The sequence below is a fragment of the Acomys minous genome (genome assembly GCF_964271855.1).
Source record: "Acomys minous genome assembly, chromosome: 9".
Classification (NCBI taxonomy): Eukaryota; Metazoa; Chordata; class Mammalia; order Rodentia; family Muridae; genus Acomys; species Acomys minous.
Window position 1 is genome coordinate 98,184,742 of NC_140490.1, and position 23,846 is coordinate 98,208,587.

The following is a 23,846-nucleotide window of genomic DNA, read 5'->3' on the forward strand; positions in this document are numbered from 1 at the left end:
GTTTGGTACTATAAACAGAACAGCTGATAGTAGTCTATTATCCTGTCAAAAACCAAAGACTGGAGAAGATTTTGCAAGGCAGAGGCTAAGTTTAAACAACACTAAGCTGGGCACAGTGACACACATCTGGCCATCCTGGGAGGCTCTAGGATTCTAAGATATCCTGTGCTACACAGACTCTGTCTCATGGGGAGGGGGTGGGGGGGAAAAGAGAAACAACGATTATGGTAAATATTATTATTGCATAAACTCAAAAAAAATGCCAGGCGTGGTGGTGCACACCTTTAATCCCAGCACTTGGGGGGCAGAGGCAGGCGGATCACTGTGAGTTCGAGTCCAGCCTGGTCTACAAAGTGAGTCCAGGACAGCCAAGACTATACAAAGAAACTCTGTCTCAAAAAACAAAAAACCAACAAAAAAAATTATTACTGGACAATATCTTATGTTACCAGGGTTTTAAATTTCATCTTGGACAAAAATTTACAAAATAAATTAATCCTTAAAATGCTTCAGAGCCCCTTTAAATGTTGAGTTATGGCTGCTGCTGCCGTAGGAAAACTGCAAGGGTGTGGTGCAGAAACTTCCAAAGATGTCCAGTCAAAAGTCCTATAAATCGAGTAACTGTTACAACGTGAGCTGCAGGTGTAATTACAGTTACTAACCAGCTGGCTATAGAAATCAGGAAGGGCCTGGCTGTCCCAAAGAGTTCAGTGTAATCTTTGAATTCTTTAAAAACAGAAGAGGAAGCCACGGAGGGGAGCATGCGACTTGACTCCTCCCCTGTGCTCTTGCTGCCCCTAGAACAACCCAGTGGCAGTTAACAGGGGCAGGGATCCCCCACCCCAGCGTCCTCCTGGAGCTGAACTGGATTATTGCCTAAGACCGGCCCTACTGCTGCTGAGACTTTCTTTTCTTTTCTTTTTTGGTTTTTTGAGACAGGGTTTCTCTGTGTAACCTTCCTTGGCTGTCCTCGACTCACTTTGTAGACCAGGCTGGCCTCGAACTCAAGGTGATCCGCCTGCCTCTGCCTCTCAGAGTACCAGGCTGCTGCTGAGACTTTCTAAGGCCCCCAGGGCAGAGAGAGCACAGGAGGCCCTGCCCTCTCCACCCCAACTTTTACCTTACAGAAAGAGATAAGTGTGTAACTGCTGAAGCCAGTAGCTTGTATGGGAATTTGTTACACAGCGACAGAAAACAAAGGATAAAGAAAACAGTTTAAACATTTGCTGAACTCACCTATCCTTACTTAATGATCCCAACTCAAATCAGTTACACAGGGGGGGAAATGGGTACTATAAAGATCAAGAGATGCGCTCCATGGATAAAGAGCTTGCCTCCTCAACCTCCCTGACACTGCGACCCTTTAATACAGCTCCTCATGTTGTGGTGACCCCCAACCATAAAAGTATTGCATTGCTACTTCATGACTGTAATTTTGCTACTGTTATGAACAGTAATGTAAATATCTGATATGCAGAATATCTGCTATGCGACCCCTGTGAAAGAGTCTTTCAACTCCCAAAGAGGTCATGACCCCTAGGATGAGAACTGCTGTCTTATAAGCAATGAGGCCCTAAAATGGACCCTCAGAACCACACAAAATGTCAGGACAGTAGCCCAGGCTTGGAGTCTCAGTCCTGGGGAGACAGACTGGGAGCTTCATAGCCAGGCATCTAGCCTAATCCATGAGCACCAGGCCAATGAGAAAGTCAGGCTCAAAGAAGGTAAACATTGTTCCTGACACACACACATACACACACAATAATAATAATAATAATAATAATAATAATAATAACAACAACAATAATTTATCAACAATAATAATATTTATGTGTCAAATCATTTACAAGGTTAAAATGTTGCAATATAACATTTCATTACATCATCTCAAAGCACTACGTAAAAACCAAAGATTGTTTCCAAATATTCAAAGATTCATACTATCCACAGCACGGAATGGAAGCTCAATGTGAACAAAGGATAGGACACTCATTTTCTAATGAGCTTTAAGTACACACACGCTGATTAAAATATGCAGAAAGGAGTAACTTCAGCCTTTCATTGTTTAAAGAACAATTTCTCAGAGAATTTCAGGTAGTGTCTGAAATAACACTGCAATCCTTAGAGTTTTCCAGAACTGGAACTGGGTGCGTCCCTCAGCAATCAGAACTAGACAAAGAAGATTGCTAGATTGTCATAGAAAAAAAATGATGCAACAACAAGACTCTCTTGCCCACCTCTAGAATTCTGTAGTGTAATTCTGAACTCAGTGACAGACTCCTGGTTTTATTTGAAGGTCTCGTTCACTTCCTAATAGTAAAGAGCACTGTGAACTCACTCCACTTTGGCACTTGGTGCCCAGGGCAATTTTCAGGGCAGCATGGATTATCAGCACTGCAAGAGTCTAAAGAGGAATAACATACAGTACTGTAAATTTTAGGGGTAGGCTTTTGTCTTCAGGACACTGTTGCAGAAATGGAACGTGAAGTGAAGCTCCAGGTTTGGTGGGAGAGGAGACCGGAGAGGCCAGGCCCGCTGCCGCTCTTGCTGCTAAGGCGCAGCACACACCAGTGCAGAACACCTGACCGCAAGCACAGAAACAAAACTCATCAGGTACAAACATCTCAGCAACCTGAGCTTGCTGGCTGAGCGGAAGCTCCGCAGAGGCTGCTGGAAGAAATGCCGGTTTCCCGGTACTGCCGAAGCCACGCCAGTGTTTTGTGCAGGGCTCACGTTTCACTCCCGCTTGGGATGGCTGGGGTTTGTTTCCTCAACAGAGCAGAGTTGCCCTGGTTTTGATGGGGGTGCGGGCATGTCGATCGCTTCACAGCTGCCTTTCCTAACTGCACACAGGCAAACACACACTCTTTGAAGTACGCAGCCACTCTCACGGTGTCAGGGAAAGTCTGCACCCTGGACGGCGCACGCTGCCTCTGGCTGCAGGCTCCTCTGCCTGCCCTCGTCTTATCGCAGCACTCACCAGTTCCTAGAGAAGAGATTCCGAGAAAAAAAAAAAAGCTGGGTTCCCTAGAAACATTAAATTAACACAAGGGATCTGGAAACGAAACAGCAGATGCCTGAGAGCCTTCCCCCCTTGCTGGTTTCCTGCCTTCTCGGAAAATCTTTGCGTTAAAATAGATTGGATTACCCGACGCGGCCAGATGCTGCTCCAGACCTGCTGGTGAACAGGAAAGCCATGTGCCATCTTTTAGAAAGATATTTCCTTCCCAGGTGGTAGGGAAACGCCTTTGGGCTGTTGATATTAGCAAGGACTCGACACTGAGCTGCTTGTGTTTCCAACTGAAACTTTCCACAACTCCGACTTGCAGTTCTGATAGCCGGAGACTACAGCAGAGTAAGATTGAACGCTGAGCCTGCTTTAGTTCGGAGCCCAGAAAGAGGATGCTTCGTCGTCCCCTCTTTCTAAAAAGAAAATGTCTGTATTGTTCTCGAACGTCCCAGAACTCTGAGAACAGAATCTCCAGCGTTTCCTGCGAATCACAGAGGTTGGAGGGCTCTTCCTGTTCGATCAGGCTCCTCATTGGGAACTCAAACTAGCTAAGCCCCATCAACACTGTCTGCAAACTCATCACACAGTCTGTAATCTCTAAATTCAAAACAGGACTGAGAACCACGCACCTGAAGAGCAGTCAGCTGTAGGCGCCTAAATATATCTCATTTCTGTGGCATCTCCCACACACACAAAAAAAATTATTTTGGTAGCTGAGAATAAGAATCAGAGCCTCCTATGAGTCTAGGGAATTTTACAAAAGAAATACAGTTTTCACTGTAGCTTCCTTAATGTGTTAACTTGTTTCTCTTGATAATCCTTACAGAGGCACTCAAAACCCTTAGGCGCTAACTTATAACACGGACCCTTCTTTCTGGTAAATCAGATCATAGCCTGTAGTTAGAAAACGATTCTGTGCTGAGCCCAGGCTCGGGGGCTCCGGATGGAGGGAACACATCACAAAGCCACTCTCAACAAAAAGAAATATCTTTGCCTCAGCACCAGAACAACAAAACCTATTGCAAAACCCTGCAGGCAGATAAAACTACCTCCCCAGCAGAAGACATACAGCTGCCTGCGAGGAGTCACCCAGGGCGCTCCTGCCTTAACAGCTCAGGGGGGGGGGATACAAGAAACCTACCGCTCCGTCTTTGGTGGAGGAAAAGAGAAAGGACAATTTCCTAACGACTTCCCGGCTTCAAACTTTATGGCAGGCCTGAAGAAAGGCAAGGAGGACTGTAAACTGTTTATAGGAAAGCAAAGGAAAATGCTGCGGTGATGACTTGGCCAGCAGGCCACGGGGAAAGCTGGAAGCTGCAGTCTGGGAGCAGCAGAGCTGCCTAAAACTGAAAGTCAGCCGGCCCTGGGCAGGTAGACTCTCATCCAACAAACTTCTCAGAAGAACACACTTCCCAGCAAAAATAATGCTTGTTGCACAACTAGCTCTTAGGAAAGGACCCTCAGCTACACAAAAATAGCTGAACTGCTACAGCAATTGTAAATTGCCAAGTAGATGTTAGTCAATGCTGGCTTTTTTTTTCCCCCTGACAAGCAAACTTCCAAATGATTATGAATAACCAAACGTGATATTTTTGGGTTGGGTTTTCACCACAAAGGCATGCCTGTCGCTGAAACAGAGTCTATATTCTAAGAGCAGACTCCAAGATTCTAAGATCTTACTCTCCCATGTTACGGCAACAAAAGTGATGGCAAAAATTCAGCCAGATTCCTTAAAAATATCTCTTAATTTAAAAGTAAAGCCTTTAGTAAACCACAATATTATGGAAGGTTATGGGAAAGCAACATATTTAATAATCTCCAAATTAAAAAAAAAAAAAAACTTAATGTCAGAAAAAAATACCAGTAGCTTAAAAGCCATACTCTCTTTCCCATGGCTAGAAGGTGCCGCATTCCTGGGAGTTGATCACACTTAACTGAATTTTTTTTTTTTTAAGAAAGAAAACACTTAGATATTGAAAAAGCAGTGATTCCCCTTGACTATCTAATTTCAACTCATCAAATTAAGTATCTAGAAATCACCTGGTCTGCTTAGCAGAATTTTTTTTTTTCTATTTTAAGAGTCAGTTCTGTGCAGCTGAGGTTGCTGGCAGTGGGCACTCCCGACCCAGTGCATACAGATGGCTGCCATCAATGCCCAGGGTACCAGCTCAGTAGACACTTCCTTCTATATCCCGCTGTGTCTTCCACCAAACTCCCCCCAGTGAAGTCTTAGTTTATGATTTGTTCCTAAACTAAAAGATGTTTGTTTTATGATATAAGAAACAGTAAATATTCTCTGAAGTTAAGTGTTCCAAAAGAAATGGTTTGAATGTTGTTAATGAAAGCATCGTATAGTTAAATGAGATGACACAGCGAGGGAGGACGTGGTAGAGGAAAAGCCAGGTTAAAATTAGTAACCTCCACAAAATCCTGGACTTTGCATTAAGTCAAAAGAACAACATAGCATTTTTTCCCTAATAAATTAAAACAAAATTTCTAAGATGAGACCAATGATTTTAGCCTCTATCATCTTTTTTCCCCCCAGTTCGAGGTGCTGGGTTCTCCTTGTGTGGTGGTGGTGGTAGTCTTTTTGTGTTTTTACAATTCCGTAGCACTGCCATAGCTCAGAAGAGCACGGCACAGGAAATGACAACACCCATGCCACTTCCGACCGGCCCATCCTGACAGTGTGTTTGATATCTAATCTTAGGGGTCCTTTTTAAAAAAAGAAATCCCCTGGTGCCAATAAAAGAGATCTGTAACTCGGGCAAATCTGGCTCCTTTGCTTATACTACAACCAGAATGATGTTATAAACCCAAACAATGCATTTTAAAATAGTGGATTAGATCCATTCGACACATCCAGTTCAGATGAATGAGCACATCACATTCATACAGTAAACAAGCAGGGTATACGCATTCTTACAGAAGAGGCTACAGTGCCTAGCCTATGGCATTGTGTTTCCTACTAGATCCTGGCTGCTGCCAAGATCAGTCAGCGAAGAGAAGCTCAAATGTCAGTTAGACACCTACGTAGTTGCCATGCAACTGGGGGCTGGTGGGGGGAGCACATGACACAACAAAGGACGACTGGGACAGGGGATGGACGACACCACATATCAGCTTCAGATTCCCTGTGTCATCTCAAAGTCACACTTCACCGGTGGAAACTAGATCAGAAAGAAGCTCCAGTAACTAAATGCTGGCTTCTCTTCGTGACAGTCCCCAAAGCCAGCCAGCCAGGCTGACTCTCCCTCACTCCCCTGCCCCCCTCCTGCCCCCCCATATCCCGCCTTCCCACTCTCTCTAGATCCTCTTTTCTTTAAAGCCAAATGCTCTGACTTACTAATGTTTTATTCTTCTTGACGTTGGCTCCATTATCTTCCAGCATTTTCTACAGAGAAAGCTTTGACTGTTTGTGGCAATAAAACCCGAGACAAGGTTTTGTGAACAAAACAGAATAGGCCCAGGTTAGGGGGACATCAGCTTGGAGTTTGGGCTGAGGCTGGCACTGGGCAGACTGAGGATTTCCACATCCTGGGATGGGGGCGAGGGGGCTCACCCTAGGACTGGCTGGCCTACTTGCAGAGTTGAGCCACCTCTCTGGTGTCAGAAGCCTGAGGTTGGCGAGTGTCTCTCAAGGAGGAATCCCACAGAAGGTTAAACTAGGATGAGACGGCCACAGCTTCACAAGGCAGGGTGCCAGGCATGCCTGAGGGCCTGCTTTAGGTCTTTGGTCCCTCTTTTCTCCTCCCTACCCCACCCCTACCCCCCCTACCCTACCCCTACTCCACCCCTACCCCACCCCTACCCCACCCCTACTCCACCCCTACCCCACCCCTACCCCCCCTACCCCCCCTACCCCCCCTACTCCACCCCTACCCCACCCCTACCCCCCCAACCCCCCCTACCCCACCCCTACCCCACCCCTACCCCACCCCTACCCCACCCCTACCCCACCCCTACTCCACCCCTACCCCACCCCTACCCCCCTACCCCCCCTACCCCCCCTACTCCACCCCTACCCCACCCCACCGCATTCTTCCGCCAGTCCTTTTTCCTCTAACCTTGAAAAAAATATTTAAAAATTGAGCAGAGCTGTTGTTTTAAGCCAACTAACAAAACAACTCGGACGCAGCAGCAGACCAGGGCTGCCCTTTTCAAAACAAACCACGTGGTCCAAAATTAAAGGCAACTCTCACAGAAATGAACAGAGGGGGAGCAGTTAGGAAACGTTTGCTGGCCTTTGGAAGACTCGCCCTCTCCCCACGAAGCTGCCTGGGTACCCGAATGGCTTTATATAATGAGCTACATTTTCTCACCTCAAAAGTCTTCCTTGGACCAAACTGCTAATGCGGCAGGTTCCAGCTGCCTACATTCCCTCAACAACAGTTCCTGTTCCATAAAAAGCCTGCAAGTGCTAACACAGCAGTCTTGCTGGGTTCCTAGAACTATAAACTGACTACCCAGAGTCCCTGGCCTGGGAAGGCCCCCAAGACGGGCAACAGGCATGATTTAAAGGTACACAGTATCCGAGGTGTCACTTCAGTCCTGGACAGCCCGGTGGACAAGGTGGAGCCACCCTCCCCCCTTTTCCTCCTGGGTACTGGGCTGAGTCCCTGGGAACTGTCCTCCAGCAGAGGCACGGCGTTTGTGGTGGTGTCTGCCACTAAAGGGCAGCATCCCCACAAACAGACTGCCTCCTGCAACCTAAAAACCATACCCACGAGATGGCTGTCAGTTAGTGAAGAGCAAAGTCTGAATTTGTTCTTTGCAATTAACTACTAATACAATCTCAGTATGGATATCGTAGTCCCTGTTTTCCATCTGTCTTTAGGGAAAGCATCACCCATGCTATCCTACATGGATGTGAACGCTTTATTTTTATTTGGGGAACCAAATAATGGGGGAAAATAAAAAGACGTTCCGTAGCCTACCACCATCACTCTTCACAGTTGAAAGTATAGCAACAGCTCAGTGGAAATCCTTGAACATGCTGTGCCAGTCTCTCGCTGACCCTGTTGCTGCAGCGAACTCTGTCTTATTCCTCAAAGGGCAGCTGAGCCACATCCCTACATTGTCCCAGCCCCAGAGGCTCACCGCTGCCCCCTCTGTTCCTTCCTCATACGCGTTCCTGGGCTATATGACCAGATGGCACCCTGTTTGCTCACAGGTCCAAACTTCTTGGAGAGCTAGCTGCCTTTGTAGCTCCTCACAAGAACTAACAGACTGTGGCTGTTCCGGTTGGCTGTCATCAAGCCACTCAGTCTAAGGGGAAAGACATACACACACACACACACACACACACACACACACACACACACACACACACGACCAGTAAACCGATGTAGTCTCTTTTCCCCAGTCTCCATCAGGTCTGTGACCCTCCATGTAACATTTTGCACCCTGCTTATGAATTTTCCAAATCTTCATAGGTGCTTTCTTGCTCTTTATTTAAACATTAGCAACACGTGTACCACTCTGTAAGCTGCCTTATTGCTAAAATCACAACTCAGAGGGGCATACCGTAAGCACTTAAACTTTATTGTGATGCTCTGAGCTCCTTCATCCATTTGTTAATACATTTAGAGTATCAACAGGAGGCCTGCAGCCGCTTGGGGAAACAGTGACAGGAAGGATATAAGTAGGGGCCCTGCCCCTGTACCCGCTAGCCATTCAAGGCGGCCAGCAGGCAGTCACCATATCCATGGACTGTGCTGGCTGTACTTTAAGATACTAACACAGAGGCTGGAGAGAGAGCTCCATGGTTACAAGAACTTGTTGCTATTGCAAAGGACCAGGGTTGGGTTCACAGCACTCACATGGCTCACAACCATCCACAACACCGGTTCCAGGGGATCTAACGCCCTCTTCTGAACGCCACTAATGTCAGGCCTGTTCGTGGAATAAATGTGTACAAGCAGGCAACTCAGACATATAAATCTTTGGGAAAAAAAAAAGCCATTCGAGTACAGCCCAGCACAGGGGACGAGCTGAGGGCTGTGCGTGCAGCAGGGCTGCCTTGAGTGGGTGGAGGAGACAGCAGGGAAAAGAGCAGGGGTCTGAAGCTGAGAGGAGCACAGTGCCTGAGAGAAGACGGGGCCAGATCTTGCAAGGTACTGCATGTGACATTCTGGATTTCAAATCTCATTTTAAGAGCAATAGGAATAAATATATCAAAAGGTTAAAGAGGATGAACTGAACGCACATCATAGTCCTTTGAATTCCCTAGGCCATCTGTGATTGAAGGATTAAGAAAAACTCAGTGTGGAAATGTGTCAATGATTAAAACCATATTTCGGATAGAAAGCACGGTGCTACAAGGAAAGGTGCTAAAATAAGGGTGGGAAATAACAGGTTCTGTTTATAACATTGCAATCTGGGGTGATTATTTAATTGCACTTTTCTCGTCTATCAAAGGAAAGAGCTTCTGATTTCAAAATTTCCATACTTGCTCCAAACAGCAAATATGGTAAAGCTTAAAAAAAAAAAAAGCTTCCATTCTCTAAACTGTAAGCTCCTTGAAGTCAGAGACTATCTACCGTGTTCATGGTTGGGTGAAATCCCCAGGGGATGGATACCTGGACCACGGCAGGATTGCAGATGGACAGAAGACTGCAGAGGGCAGACATACAGGAAATCACATCAGCGCCATTCTGTGGTTAGGCAAAACACAATGAACGGCGTGTGGAGGAAGTCTGCCCAGGGGACAGTCTCCACAGGAAGTGTTTCATCAGCATGTTTGCCAGCTGGAGCTACCACAGGGCTGGTATCACTTCACTTCATGCGTGAAGTCAGTAAGTGGGACAATCATGTGTTCCACTTAGCATCTCTCCTCAGAAGACCAGAGGCCTAAGGCAGACACCTTCCCTAGAGACCCATCACTTCTGCTCATTATTCGTGTCTGTATCAAGTACAGCATCACAATCGAACCAATGTTATGTCTATATCTATTATGCCTGCATCTCTGGGCACTGTGCATGCCTGGTACCCACAAGAGCTAGCAGAGGCCGTCAGACCCCCTGGAACTGGAGTCACAGATGGCTGTGAGCTGTCATTATAGGCACTGGGAACTGAACCCAGGTCCCCTGCAAGAGCGGCCAGTACTCCTAACCCCTGAGCCACTTTTCCAGCTCCCTCTTCACAATAAATTTGAACATAACTTCTTAAGCTTGCCTTGGACTGGAGTCTTAATTATGCACATCCAATTTATCAAAGATTACACCTGAAAGTAAAAGGCAAAGACAAGAGGGAAAGCGTGACGAGACCTAAATGGAGTTCTTTGGAGTTCACTTGCTTTGTAACAACTGCCGATCGCTGAGTCCTTACTCTGTTGTTCCAGGCACAGACGCTGGCAGCTTGGCTTGTATTTTCTCTAATCTCACAAGATCTGACAAGATGAAGAATATTGATGCCGTTTCAATGGGCATGGACCCGCGGCTCAGAGCAGAGATGATGTGCTCAAGGTCACAGGTTGTTAAAGGGCGGAGGAGGCTGTGAGCCGAGGACTGTTAGCTAATGCACGCAGTCTTTACTGCCTGTCGCTGTAGCAAGTGCGCACAACGGAGGCAGCCACTTGGCATGGTGCTGTTAGGTTCTTTTTCTCACTTCATCTCAGCAACTCTCAAAAGTCTGTATTTCAAGAGAGAACACTAAAGCTTGGAGAAGCTTGAACTTGCCCAAGTTTTCGAAACTGCTGAAGAGAAAGAGCCTGGATTTTAATTTTAACCCAGGTCGGTCTGACCCCAAAAATGCACTCACTCAACAGCTCACAAGAGTTTCCCTACTCAAGCACACTACCACAGCGTGTGCACCTCTAAAAGAGAATGTCAAAATGAAAGGATGGGATCAGTACAACATCTTAAAGATAACTCAAAATAACACCCTATTAAAACGCTCCCCCCAAAAGCCATTACTGAGCACTTTCCCTGCAACTGTCCCCTTGGTCTAGTCCCCCAATAACCTGTAGAGTTATCTAAAAGCAGCATTTTATGATGTGTGCTTCTCTGTTTCCATCTGGTAAGAAATGAAGCACGCTTTTTCTGTCCACCTGTTCCCGAGCCTTAAAACAGAACGCACATCTCTGCATCCGAATCTCCAGAGGCCTTATATTAGTGAGTCCTTGTGCTATCGTTGCTGCTGGAACTCACGACATCGCCCAGGCTGGCCTCATACTCACAGAGGTCTTCCTGCCCCTGCCTCCTGAGTAGTGCTGCGATTAGAGGTGGGCACCACCAAGCCCACCTCATTGCATAATCGATTCTGGTTCTGTCAAACCTTTCAAGAAGCTCCTAACTCGACTAGCAGCAGAAAGAGCACTTCCCTAAACCGGAAGACTCCTCAGGCAGGTCTCCTCAGCAGCTCTGTTAGATCCTATTAGGACATTTCATTTTGTAGTTAAGGAGGTCTAAGTCCAATAAGGAAACATGACTGTAAATCTACGGGCTAAGCAAACATGACTAGGACTTCCGTGTTTCTATCTTGAAGTTTACACACTGATTGGATTGGAAAACCCAGATAGCTGGTCAACTATTACTTCAAACACAGGAAGAAAGAAGCCAGTTCTTGGGGAAACCTGAGAAATAGTGTGCATGTGTGGGCTGATACTTGCATCAACTACTCTCAAAGAAATGGAAACGTGAAAAGTACCTAAATACTCACAAATGAAAGCTAAGTTAAGGCACACGCCTTCATCTTTAATCTCAGCAGAGGCAGAAGCAAGCACATCACTGTCAGTTCAAGGCCTGGTCTACAAAGTGAGTTCCAGGACAACCAGAGCTACACAGAGAAACCCTCTCTCAAAAAACTAAAACCAAACCAAACCAAAACAAAAAAATGAAATTACATTTTTAACTAGAGTATACACCATGGCATATGCGATAATAAAGCTGTATCAGCAGACACTATAGGAAGGAGTTAAGGAAGAAAAGATGTCCGCTCTCAATGGCAAGCTCCACAGCCTCCGGCTGGCAGGCCCACGTTGAGTACATCAACACTGGAGTTGGCAAGTGCTAGCTGAGCCACACACCATGTTGCATAACGGCTCTGTTGTGCCTTATTGTTACAGGCAGTTGTAAATTAGGGGCAATATTTAAAAAATTAGTAGCTATAGATAATACCTCTTCAATTCTCCCACAACCGAGTTAAACAATGTACCAAGGAGAGCTATTTATTTAAGCCTTTTTACTTATATGAACAATACTGGTATGGATACTTTTTTACATAGAAGCACTTGTCAGATTAGTCTTTCAGAGGCAGGAGTAGTGTGGCGCATGCCTTTAATCCCAGCATTTGGGACACAGAGGCAGGTGGATCTCTGTGAGTTCAAGGCCAGGCTGGTCTACAAAGTAGATTCCTGAACAGCCAATAGCTACGTAGTAAGACCTTGACTCTAAATAAATAAATAAATAAATAAATAAATAAATAACGATAATAATAAAAAAACTTTTGAAAATTGATCCTTTCAGAAGGATTCTTCAAAGTAAAAACACTATGTGGAAGGATGTTGCTATTGTTAAATATTGTCAAAACACCTTTATAGAAAGACCTTGCCTGTTGATGCGTCCTCGGACAGTAAACAACATGAACAGCAAACTCCATGCCCTGAAACTCCCTAGCTATGAGTACCGTCCTGGTTAGGATTTCTACTGCTGTGATAAACACCATGACCAGAATCAACATGGCAGCAAAGGGCTTACTTCAGCTTACCTATCCCTGTCGTAGCCTGTCGTGAAGGGAAGTCACTGTAGGAACGGGAAACAGAGGCCATGGAGGGGTGCTGCTCTCTGGCTGGCTCCCCTTGACTGCTCACCCAGGACCACCAGCCCAGGGGTGGAGCCATCCACAGTAAACTGGGTGCTCCCAAGTCAGTCATCAGTCAAGAAAACGCCTGGCCGACTTGCCCACAGGGCGATCCTATGGAGCCATTTTCTCCACTAAGATTCCTTCTTCCCAGATGACCCAAGCTTGTGTCAGATTGACATAACAATTACCCAGCACAAGTACTGTGTTTACATAATTGCCAAGCGGATAGGAAACCAGTGACTTCTGGTTGCCCTCGCTGCATTTTCTTTTCAAGCACAGAAGCAGTCAGTGCTGTTGCACTAGAGAACGAGAGGAGAGAGAGATCAAGAGGACCAAGAGAGGAGAAGAAGGAAGAGAGAGGGACCACGTGGCCAAAATGGCTGGGTTATAAAAGAACCAGAAGCTGAGGAAAGAGAAGCAAAGCCTCTGGGCTATGGAGGTTTAGGGTGGGTGACAAGTGCTGTGTGGACCCTGGAAGGCGGCAGCGTGGGCTGTGTGTCAGGTACTTGCAAGCTGAGGGAGCCTGAGGCCAGCATGCGCTTCACTGCTAGCTGACACCACAGCCTTCTGTCCTGAGTTTCTTTGGGACCGGACACATCTATCCCACTACTTTATTAATGTGAGGCTCTTGCCCCGGGGCAAACTGAGTAAATGATAGGCAGTGATGGTCAGGGTGGTAGGGGAGAACTAGCAGCCATCTGTGTCTATTTTGTGCTTATATATTTGTGTTCCATTCTGTTTAGTAATATGTATTAATATGTAATAAACTCTGGATAATAACACTGCTTGCTATATATGTAGCCAACCATTTCCCCATGTTGATGTGAGGCTTTAGTCTTATGTACTGAGCTCTAATTATGAAGACGGGGCCTCTCACAGAGTTGTATCTGCTTGTGCTTAAGTTTTCTCTAGTTGTGCTAATGGTATCACACCTACAAAGACCTTCACTAGTGCCACTACAAGACACAAGACAATAAATCTGAAATGTGTACAGATTTTATGATGCTACTCTAATGGAGAACGTATTTGCTTTTATTTAAATAATTAATGTTGATGTTAAGATTTAACTTTACTCTTTTTACCCCTAGATGACTTGTATATAATCCCAACACTGTTTATAAATTCTTCAAACTCAAAGTTGATTTAAAATGCCACTTAGAAGTCAATCCTTACCCTAAAAAGTTGAAATCAATAAGCTCTAAAAATACATGGATTATAGCATACAGTCCCATTCCAAAAGAAAGGACTGGAGGCACAGCGCTCAAAGACTAGACCAAAACAAGACTGAAAGCCAGCAGGGCAAACACCAAGGACTGTAACTCCATGCCCAGTTTCAGGGTGTCAGTTTCAAAGAGCTCAGGTGGTTCCGCCCCCTCCAGCTCTGCTATGTGCAACATGCATCCCTCTCTTGGGCAGTCCTAACCCCCCAGCTCTGTTATCAGCAGCACTTAGAGCTTACGTCACTGCCTCTGGCCAGCTCCCTTCACTCCTGCCACTTCACTGGCTGTCATCCCATGACCATCACCCCTCCTGTGCTCTGAGGTCTCCTCTAGAAATGAGGCTGTATCTTCACTAAAGGATTCTTTTGGCCTCCCGTCAGGGACTCCAACAATGTCACACAGTGCCAGGCCTCAGTTGATCTCTATGACTCCCCCAACCTTGCAGCCTTCATGTCTTCAAAACCAGTACCACATGAGAAACTCTTCAGTGTTGCCAAGCTCAGCTGCCAGCTTTAGATGCAGTCTTGGCCTGCTTGGATCACAGCCTCTGAGTGCTGGCCCTATTGTCCCAGCGAAGCATGCGCTGTTTGACTTCGGTGGTGCTAGCCTCTGGCTAATCACAGCTAGGTTTTAGCCCCCAGCTGGCCAGCATCCTGAAGCCTGGACTGTTTCACATCCATGGTACTGGTCCCTTCTTAACACAGCTGATTCTCAGCCCCAACTGATCAGTAATCTCAGATCCTTAATCCAAAATATCATGTAAGAGACTGAAAGCGTCTCCGGTCATCCACTATCTGCATTTCCTTTAACATCCTTCTATGCTCCGAGCACTGGCAAAACCCTGTTCTTGACACCAATTTCTGTTCTGGTTTTCTTTCATTTGTTATGATAAAACACTCTGACCAAGAGCAGAGAGAGACGAATTGATTTGGCCTACACTTCCAGATTGCAAGCCATCACTGAGGAAGTCAAGACAGAAACTCAGAAAGGAAGTGAAGTAGGAACCGTGAGAAAGGCTGCCTCCTGGCTCACACTGCAGCCCACTCACTGGCTGGTGCTCAGCTAGCGTTCTCAATCCAAGTCCACTGCCTAGGGATGGTGCCGCCCACAGTGGGGGGGCCCCTCCACGTCAATCACCAGTCAAGCCGGTCCCACAGATGTGGCCACAGGCCAGTATATCTGGGAGATACTTTGGGTAACACTCCCTGGCATGTCTCTAGGCTGTATCAAGTTGGCAGCTAAAGTTAACTAGGGCAGGTGGTTAATCTTAATTATCAACTAAATGACACTTAGAGTCACCTGGAAGATGGCCCCTGGGCATATCTCTAGAAGACTGAATGGAATAAGTTAACGGAGGTGAGAAGACCCACAGGAGGCTTTATTTGTTTGTTTGTTTGAGATAGATATCATCTATCTATCTACCTATCTATCTATCATCTATTTATTTATTTGAGACAAGATCTGTCCTGGAACTCACTGTGTTGACCAAACTGGTCTTGAACTCACAGAGTTCTGCTTGTCTCTATATCCCAAGCACTGTGATTAAAGGTCTGTGCCACCACACCTGACAGGAAGAGGCTATTTTTTAAAAAGCTTTATTTATTTATTTTATGCATATGAGTGCTCTGCTTTCACGCACACCAGAAGAGGTAATCAGATTCCATTCCCAAGGGCTGTGAACCACCATGTGGTTGCTGGGAATTGAACTCAGGACCTCTGGAAGAACAGACAGTGCTCTTAACTGCTGAGCCATCTCTCCAGGCCAGGAAGAGGCTTTTGAAGCTTAAGAGAAATCAGTAAATATAAGGATAGTTGGGACAGAAGGTCACCCACACCCAGTTAGTTTCCTATTGAACTGGTTCCAGCTCTTGTCCCACAATGGACACTTCCTGCTTAACATGAAACTCTTCCCATTACTCGCCACATGTTACATCACAATAGTCCACAAGACAAATTCTCCTCAACACAGCTATCATCTACAGATACTATGGCATCACTTCCAGCGACAACAGTCCCAAAGTATGTCACGGGGATCTGGGTGAGAAGAGTGACATGGCTGCATGGGTGAGGTCTTGAGACTCTAGAGAGGGTCATGACACCTTGTTTCTCTCCCGACCTCCTTGATATATATATATATATATATATATTTTTTTTTTAATTTCAAAAGAGAGATGGCTCAGTGGTTAAGCGCACTGACCGCTCTTGCAGAGGTCCTGAGTTCAATTCCCAGAAACCGCATAGTGGCTCACAACCATCTATAATGTGATCAGATGCATACTGTATACATAATAAATACATTTTTTTAAAAAAACCAAAAGCAGTTCAAGAAATGAAGCCGAAAGGAACACAGCAGTGGTGCTGGAGGGACCTTGAGTGAGCACTGCTCAGAAGCATGGTTGTTCATGAGGCTTTACTTGCAGCTCAAAATTCCAAGCAGAGGCTGAGAAATGGGGACACCTCAGCAACTGTCCCCAGTGCTGGAGAGACAACAGGCAGACCCAGAGGGAGCCACTGTACTGGAACACGGCACTCCACAGGAAGATCCCGTGTGCTTCCAGCTGGTGGGGATGAAGAAAGGGATCCAGTGTGAAGGACGCAGGAGCCCAGAGCTCTTAGCCAGGTCTGCACTGAGGAAAGCTAACCACAGATGACCTGCTGGGTCCACTAAGATCGCACCTGACCTGTGGGCAGGGGGACACCCACTTCAGGCCGACAGAGCCCCTCTCTCACCTAAGAAACACAGGTGAAGCCGGACGTGGTGGCGCACGCCTTTAATCCCAGCACTCGGGAGGCAGAGGCAGGTGGATCGCTGTGAGTTCGAGGCCAGCCTGGTCTACAGAGCGAGTCCAGGACAGCCAAGGCTACACAGAGAAACCCTGTCTCGAAAAAAAAAAAAAAAAAAAGAAACACAGGTGAAGTTCAGAGGCCAGAGACCTCCTCAGAGGACCCACAAAATGCTGCATTTTCACCCCTCATGGCCAGTGCTAGAGGCCTTGTTCACAGCAATGCCTCCTACTCAGCCCCCATGTCCACTTAGAAATAGGCACTACCGACCAGGAACTTAAAGCATCTGCGGTTATAAGGGACGGACCGTAACTCATAGTCAGCATGTAAGAACGCATGGGCAGGGGAGCCACAGAGAGGCATCCGTAAGGAAAGAACAGGCTAAACAGAGAGAGCTTTTGGTGAACTTTGTGGTGGACACAGTTGAGGAAAGAGTATCTGTCACCAAGTCGCTAGAAACCACCAACCCCAAGGCAAGATGAACAGAGACGGAGAAGCATCACACACACAAACACTGGGAGACAACTACAAACCCACAAGTGTATGAGGGGAGTACTGGGTGGGGAGAGGGGAGCAATGGCACAGAAGTGCTTGACATAACACTGAGAACTTCCACCAAATGCCAGACACAAAATCACAGATGCAGTAAGCTCAAAGAACACTGTGCAGGATAAATACACACATGTACCCACATACATATACACATATACATGCACATCTCTATATTCATGTACGCATATACATGCACATACATACATGTGTGCGCCTCTATGCACACATATTCATGTATGTACACACACATACATATGCACATCCATGCATATATATGTACAAAAACATGCACACACACACACACACACATATATATATATAAGCACACCCCTATACACACATATACACAGAAACATACACACAGAGCCAATACAACTAGGCTTACTGTGTTCAAGCTTCAGATAATAAAAAATTATTAATGGACATTCCCGAAATAAACTATAGGGGAAAACAAGTTGGCTAGAGAGAAACAAAGACAAAACTGTATCTTATGCTCAGAAATCACCCACGCATGAAGATACCTGAAGCTCTAAGAAAGACACAAACACACGCCTACAGTCTAGAACCTGCGGAACCATCCTTGAAAGCTAAAGGAATTTATAAATCAAAAATGGAGAGAATTTCTGGAAATACATCTGCCTTGCAAGGAATGTTAAAGAAAGTCTTTTAGAGAAAAGAAAAATAATATAGATTAAAAAAAAATAATGAAAAGGGGAGACTGCACCAAGAAAAAGTAAGAGAGAATAAAATAAAATGTATTTTTTATATTTTCACTATATTTTTTATTATTTAACAGTTTTTCAATTTAAACGTTTTTTGATCATCTTCTTCCCCTCCTTTAAAGTCCTTCCAGATCTTCTCCCCCTCCCTCCCTACCCAACTTTACGTTCTTTCTCAGAAAACAAGCAAAAACCCAATGCAACAACAAAACCAAGAAAACAAAATAAAACACCACTCAAAAAGGAAAAAAAAAAGCTGTAACCAAATAAAAGCACACAAAAACCTGTGGAGTCTGTTACATGTTGGTCAACTACTCCTGAACAGGAGGCTGCCCTGCAGCGGTGCATATACCCAGAGTCACTCCATTGAAGGAAACTCATTTTCCCTCACCCAGCAGACACAAGGGATACTTCGGTTGTTAACCTTTACCCCAGTGGCTAGGCTTTCATTCATTCACTCATTCACTTGTTTTTCTTAAAATATAACAAGACAAAACATATTAAGACAAAACCAAAACTATTACACTGAAGCTGAACAAGAAAAACCAACAGAAGGGAAAGAGCCCAAGAGCAGATACAAGAATCAGACACCCACTTGTTCGTAATTTTTTATATACTTAATTACTCCTTTAAAAAAAGTTTCTTCAAAATACTAATTAAAAACAATGCATGTTGGGCTGGAGCGTTGGCTCAGCAGTTAAGAGCACCTACCAGTGGCTCTTCCAAAGGACCCAGGTTCAATTCCCAGCACCCACATGGCAGCTCACAACTGTCTGTAACTCAAGTGGATCTGACTCCCTCACATAGACATACACGCAGGACAAACACCAATGCACATTAAATAAAAATAAATAAATAAACAATGCATTTTATTACATAAGTGTGCGTGTACTCGTGCATGTGTGTGTGTGTGCAACTCTTTGGGTAGAAAAGGAAAAGTTAATTCCAAACTCCAAGATTGTTGCGGGGTTGGGGTAGGGACACGGCGGAGTGGGGCATGAGGTTCATGAGCTATAATGGACTGGGTACCTGGGGAAAAGGGGGCCTGTAAGGTGGGCTGGGAGGCTCTGAAGTGTACAGCAAGCACTTGCGAGTAGGACTGAGGGGGCCTGTAGGCCAACAGGAACCTTCGTATGCCGAGAGGCACCTCAGACGCATGTTCATGTCCGTGGGAGAGCCATGTTCGCCTTGCCAGAGAGAAGGAGGACTCACTTTCCCAAGTTCCTGAGAGGATGCTGACTTTTGTCTAACCTCTAGAATTTGGAAAAAGGAGTTTCCTCCAACCTGACAGTTATACATGCTTATGTGTGCATGAGATGAACGACGGCCATGATTCAAGGCACTGGAAGAAGGACTTAGGCTCATGCACTGTCTGTAAGTCCGTACAGAGTTGTTTGAAAGTGGACTCAGGTAGTTGTAAAAATGTCCTATAAAAATCTAAGGCAAACACACAGTTTTTAAAGTGAAACTGGGACTGGGGAAATGGCTGGGCAGTTGAAAGCCCCTGCTGTTCTTACAGAAGATCCTTGGGGTTCTATGCCCAGCGCCTCCGTAGTGGCTAACAACACTCTGCACCACCTAGGGACCCACTCCCACCCCTTCTGGCCCGTGTTTATGTACAGATAAAAAAGTTAAAAATTCAGGCAAAACACCCAGAAGAAACAACCCATGCGAATGGACAAAGTTGGAGGACGGATGCTTTCAGACTTGCTGTGAAGTGGCATTCGTCAACGTAGCATAAGGATGGTGGAAGAACTAACAGACTGAACAGGAGCCTTGAGAAAGACCCAAGCAAATGCAGTCAACCGGCCTAAAGCACTAGGGCACACACAGAAGCGCGGTGCCACGCCCCTTTCAGCAGCGGCGCCACGCCCCTTTCAGCAACCATCACTAGAGCAAATGGATAAACACATGCTGAAAAGGAAACAGAATGGAGGCCGACATTACAAACTTAAACGGGAAACAGGAAACGGTAAGACTGCCCAGGTGTGGCGATGCGCACCTGTGATTCCAGACTTGGGAGACAGAGGAAGGAGGATGTTGGGCCGGAGGGCAGCCTGGGATACATAGCGAGACCCTGTCAAAAGTGGGGATTGAGGGGCAGGGAGGGGATGAGAGGCTATGGAAGAAAGTTGAGGTGTAGCGCAATGGTGGAGCACTTGACTAGGATTTGTGAGGCCCTGGATTCGGTTCCTAGTTTTGTGGGAAATAATAAAATTAGAGAAAAATCTACGTGATTGTAGGCATGGTGATCATTCTTGGATGCACCCCAGGGGCACCCATGGAAGAAAAGTCTACTTGCAATAAAAAAAAAAATTTTTTTAAAGGTCACTCATGAAAAGACATAAGGAGCACCAAATGACTATTACATCATGAAAGAAGGCAGTCTTTTGTTTTTGTTTTCATTTTTCAAGACAGGGTCTCTCTGTGTAGCTTTGGCTGTCCTGGACTCACTTTGTAGACCAGGCTGGCCTCAAACTCACAGTGATCCTCCTGCCTCTACCTCCCGAGTGCTGGGATTAAAGGTGTGCACCACCACACCCAGCAAGAAGGCAGTCTAAAAAGGCTATCTGCTGTATGATTCCAATGCTACTACATTCTGGAAAGACAAAGCTATAGAAACAGTAAAGTAAGATTCATGGCTTGGGCCGAGGGCAGAGTTCAGGTGGTAGGAACCTTGCATAGCGTGCATGGAGCCCTGAGTTTGGTCCCAACACTGCAAAGTGTGGTGAGGAACCCCAAGAGGTAGAGGCAGGAGGATTACAAATCCAAGGTCGTCATCAGCTAGCTAGATGAAGAGTTCAAGGTTAGCCTCTGCTACACGAGAACCTGTCTCAAAATGTATTTAAAAGATCCATGGCTACCAGGATTATGGAGGACAAGGCATGAATAATCAGCTCAGCGTTTATAGGGCACTAGGAATACTCAGTAGGACACTTAATCACACGCCATTATGCATTTTTCCAAACCCATCCATCTTACAACACAGAGAATGAGCCCAGTGTAAACTAGGCCTTGGGTAAGCAATAAGGAGCTGATGTAGATAGTTGTGTCTCTGTGAAATGACTTCATTTCCATAGACCACAGCACATGAAGGACCTAAGAAACACCCATGGGTACAAAAGTCCACTACTGCTACAGAGGTCCACAGGCAAACAAGTTAGAAGCTTGCTCTGCATGCTAACTCCCACACACTTCCATTAAATGCAGCTGTGGCATTGGCTATCCTTGATAAAGAGATTTTTTTAATAACAAGAATTCCTAACACTAAAGTTTTGCCTGACTCTTGCCTCTTAGATGATAACAGTTTATACTCCTACTTTTTTTTTTCACATCTCTTGTCACATATGGTCTCCTCTGCAACAAATGCCTGTTGAGAACTGCTAACATTTGTATTTGTTTAGCAACATTCTTGTGGAGTACTCTCATGACAGATAATAACTGTTATATTCATGACATTTTCAGATAACTGAAAATAAAACCAATATGCTCATCTTCGCTGAAAACTTAGGAAGGTAAAGGGTGAGTGAAGCAAGGAGACTCTCTCTGTCTCTCTGTCTGTCTGTCTCTGTCTCTCTCTCTGTCTTTCTCTCTCTCTCTCTCTCTCTCTCTCTCTCTCTCTCTCTCTCTCTCTCTCTCTCTCTCTCCTTGATGAGTAATTTATGTTCTAGAATAGCCAGGGATACATAAAGAAACCCAGTCTCAAAAAAACAAAAACAACAAGCAAACAAATAAAAACCCCAAACAACAACAGCAACCCCTCCAATCTAAGTGAACAGCAGACAGGAGACATGTAAGTAAACCTTCCTCCGCCATCCCTGCCGTCGCTGAGCCCTGAAACCCAAAGCAGTTGCTGTATTAGTGGCGCATTACCTGATACCACACGGGAACCCAGCTAAAACACAAAATTGTAAGAACTAAGAAACAGTATCAGGCAACTAAGTCTGGGAACACGGTGAGCAACCTCAACAAGTTAAAACAAAAATCAGGTGTTCCAGCTGGAAATATAAACACTCGGCAAACAAAGAAGAGCCATACCACGTGATGCTTTTCAGGAACACCAAGCTCTCTGTAAGATGCGAGCGCTGATCTAAGGCTTCTACTGAAAATAGGTCCTCCTTGTGCAAGGCCAGCACAGTGCCCCCAGCTCACTTGAAGTATTAAGTATTTATGTGCCTCCGAAGTCCATGCACTGAAATCCAATCACCAATATGAAGGTATTGGATGAGGCTTTGGGGGGTCTGTAAGCTGTGAGAATGTCAGTAAGCCATTCTCAAATGGACTAAGCATATATATACACACACACACATTATATATACACACATACATATACACATATATATACATATACACGTATACATGTGTATATATATACATATATACATATATATGTGTGTATATATACATATATACATATACATGTGTATATACACAGATATATATACATATACATTCATACACACACACACACACACACACAGAAGCTTCAGAGAGCCACTTGGCCCTTCCATTACATAAACATATACTGGGAAGTGTCACCTATGCACAGGGCATGGCCCACACCAGATGTCAAATCTGCTGGTGTACGGATTTCTTGGCTTCTAGAACTGTAATAAATAAGCTGCTGTTTGTGAACCATCAAGCTCATTGTTTTCTGTTATACCAGTTTAACCAATACTTTAAAATATTTATGTTTATTTATATGAGGAGGGTCTGAGCACGCCAGGGCATGTGTCTGTTTATTTGTTTTCTTGAGGAGGATCTGAGCATGCCAGGCATGGACATGTCTGTTTATTTGTTTGTTTGAGGAGGATATGAGCATGCCAGGCATGCATGTGTCTATTTGTTTGTTTGAGGAGGGTCTGAGCATGCCAGGAGATGCATGTGTCTGTCTGTCTGTCTGTCTGTCTGTCATTCTGTCTGTGGAGGGTCTGACCATGCCAGTCATGCATGTGGAGAGCAAAGAACACCTTGGAGTCTGTTCTTTCCTTCCACCATCAGGCCTGACATTGTGTCTTCACTGCTGAGCCATATCACTGGCACCACTTAATTATATTTTACTGGTGACCAGCCATGCACTAGACACTCTTGTAGCTAGAGCTACAGCGGTCTCCTTGAAGAGGAACTGATGAAGAATAAGGAGTAGATGTGGAAGTGAGAGAACGCAGGGGGAGGGGGGCCAGAATCAGCAAAACGCTGAGAGAAATGGAGAAACAGCTCGGCTTTGTAGGTGGAGAAGCAGCAAGCACTAGACCCTGTCATGTTGAAATACCTCAGAAGAACATGGGAATAGACAGAGCCAGTGACTGTGGCCTGGCTGTGACCTGGCCCCCCCCTGTCCCAGTCTTAGTGTACCAGAAAGAAGCCTGGTCTCCAGGGAGAAGCTATTGAGGTTGAAATCATTAAAATTTGAGGCTGTGGCTAAGAGTACATCTCCTGAAAAGAATAATACAAGTCTTCTTTGACTGGAATAGTTCTCACGAGAATGGGTTGTTACAAGACACCCTGCCACCTCCCTGAATCCCTCGATCACTCTTTTTAGAAGGTGAATCTCATTCTGTGACAAGCACTCCTGCCATCAGCCATGGGGCCCTCAGCAAAGCTGATTAGAGGCCAGGGCTGTGCTCCTATCCCTCCAGAACCATAAGCCAAGCAGACCTTTCTGGTTTTATAACATAACTCAACCTCAAGTATTTTATTACAGCAACACCAGAGTAAGCCAGGAAGCAATGAGATTAGAGAGCAGGCAAGGAGTCG

The 23,846-nt window shown here is 45.5% G+C and overlaps 1 protein-coding gene and 1 long non-coding RNA gene across 8 annotated transcripts in view; both read right to left on the minus strand.

The window, feature by feature from the left end:
• CRADD (CARD and death domain containing adaptor protein) overlaps positions 1 to 23,846 on the minus strand; it is a 201,648-nt gene that overhangs the window by 93,491 nt on the left and 84,311 nt on the right. The gene's annotated exons all lie outside the window — the stretch shown is intronic.
• LOC311605650 lies at positions 1,808 to 5,181 on the minus strand. Its single transcript, XR_014782044.1, has 2 exons — positions 4,152 to 5,181; positions 1,808 to 2,986 (listed from the first exon to the last, which is right to left on the minus strand). It is a non-coding gene; the product is annotated as an uncharacterized lncRNA (long non-coding RNA).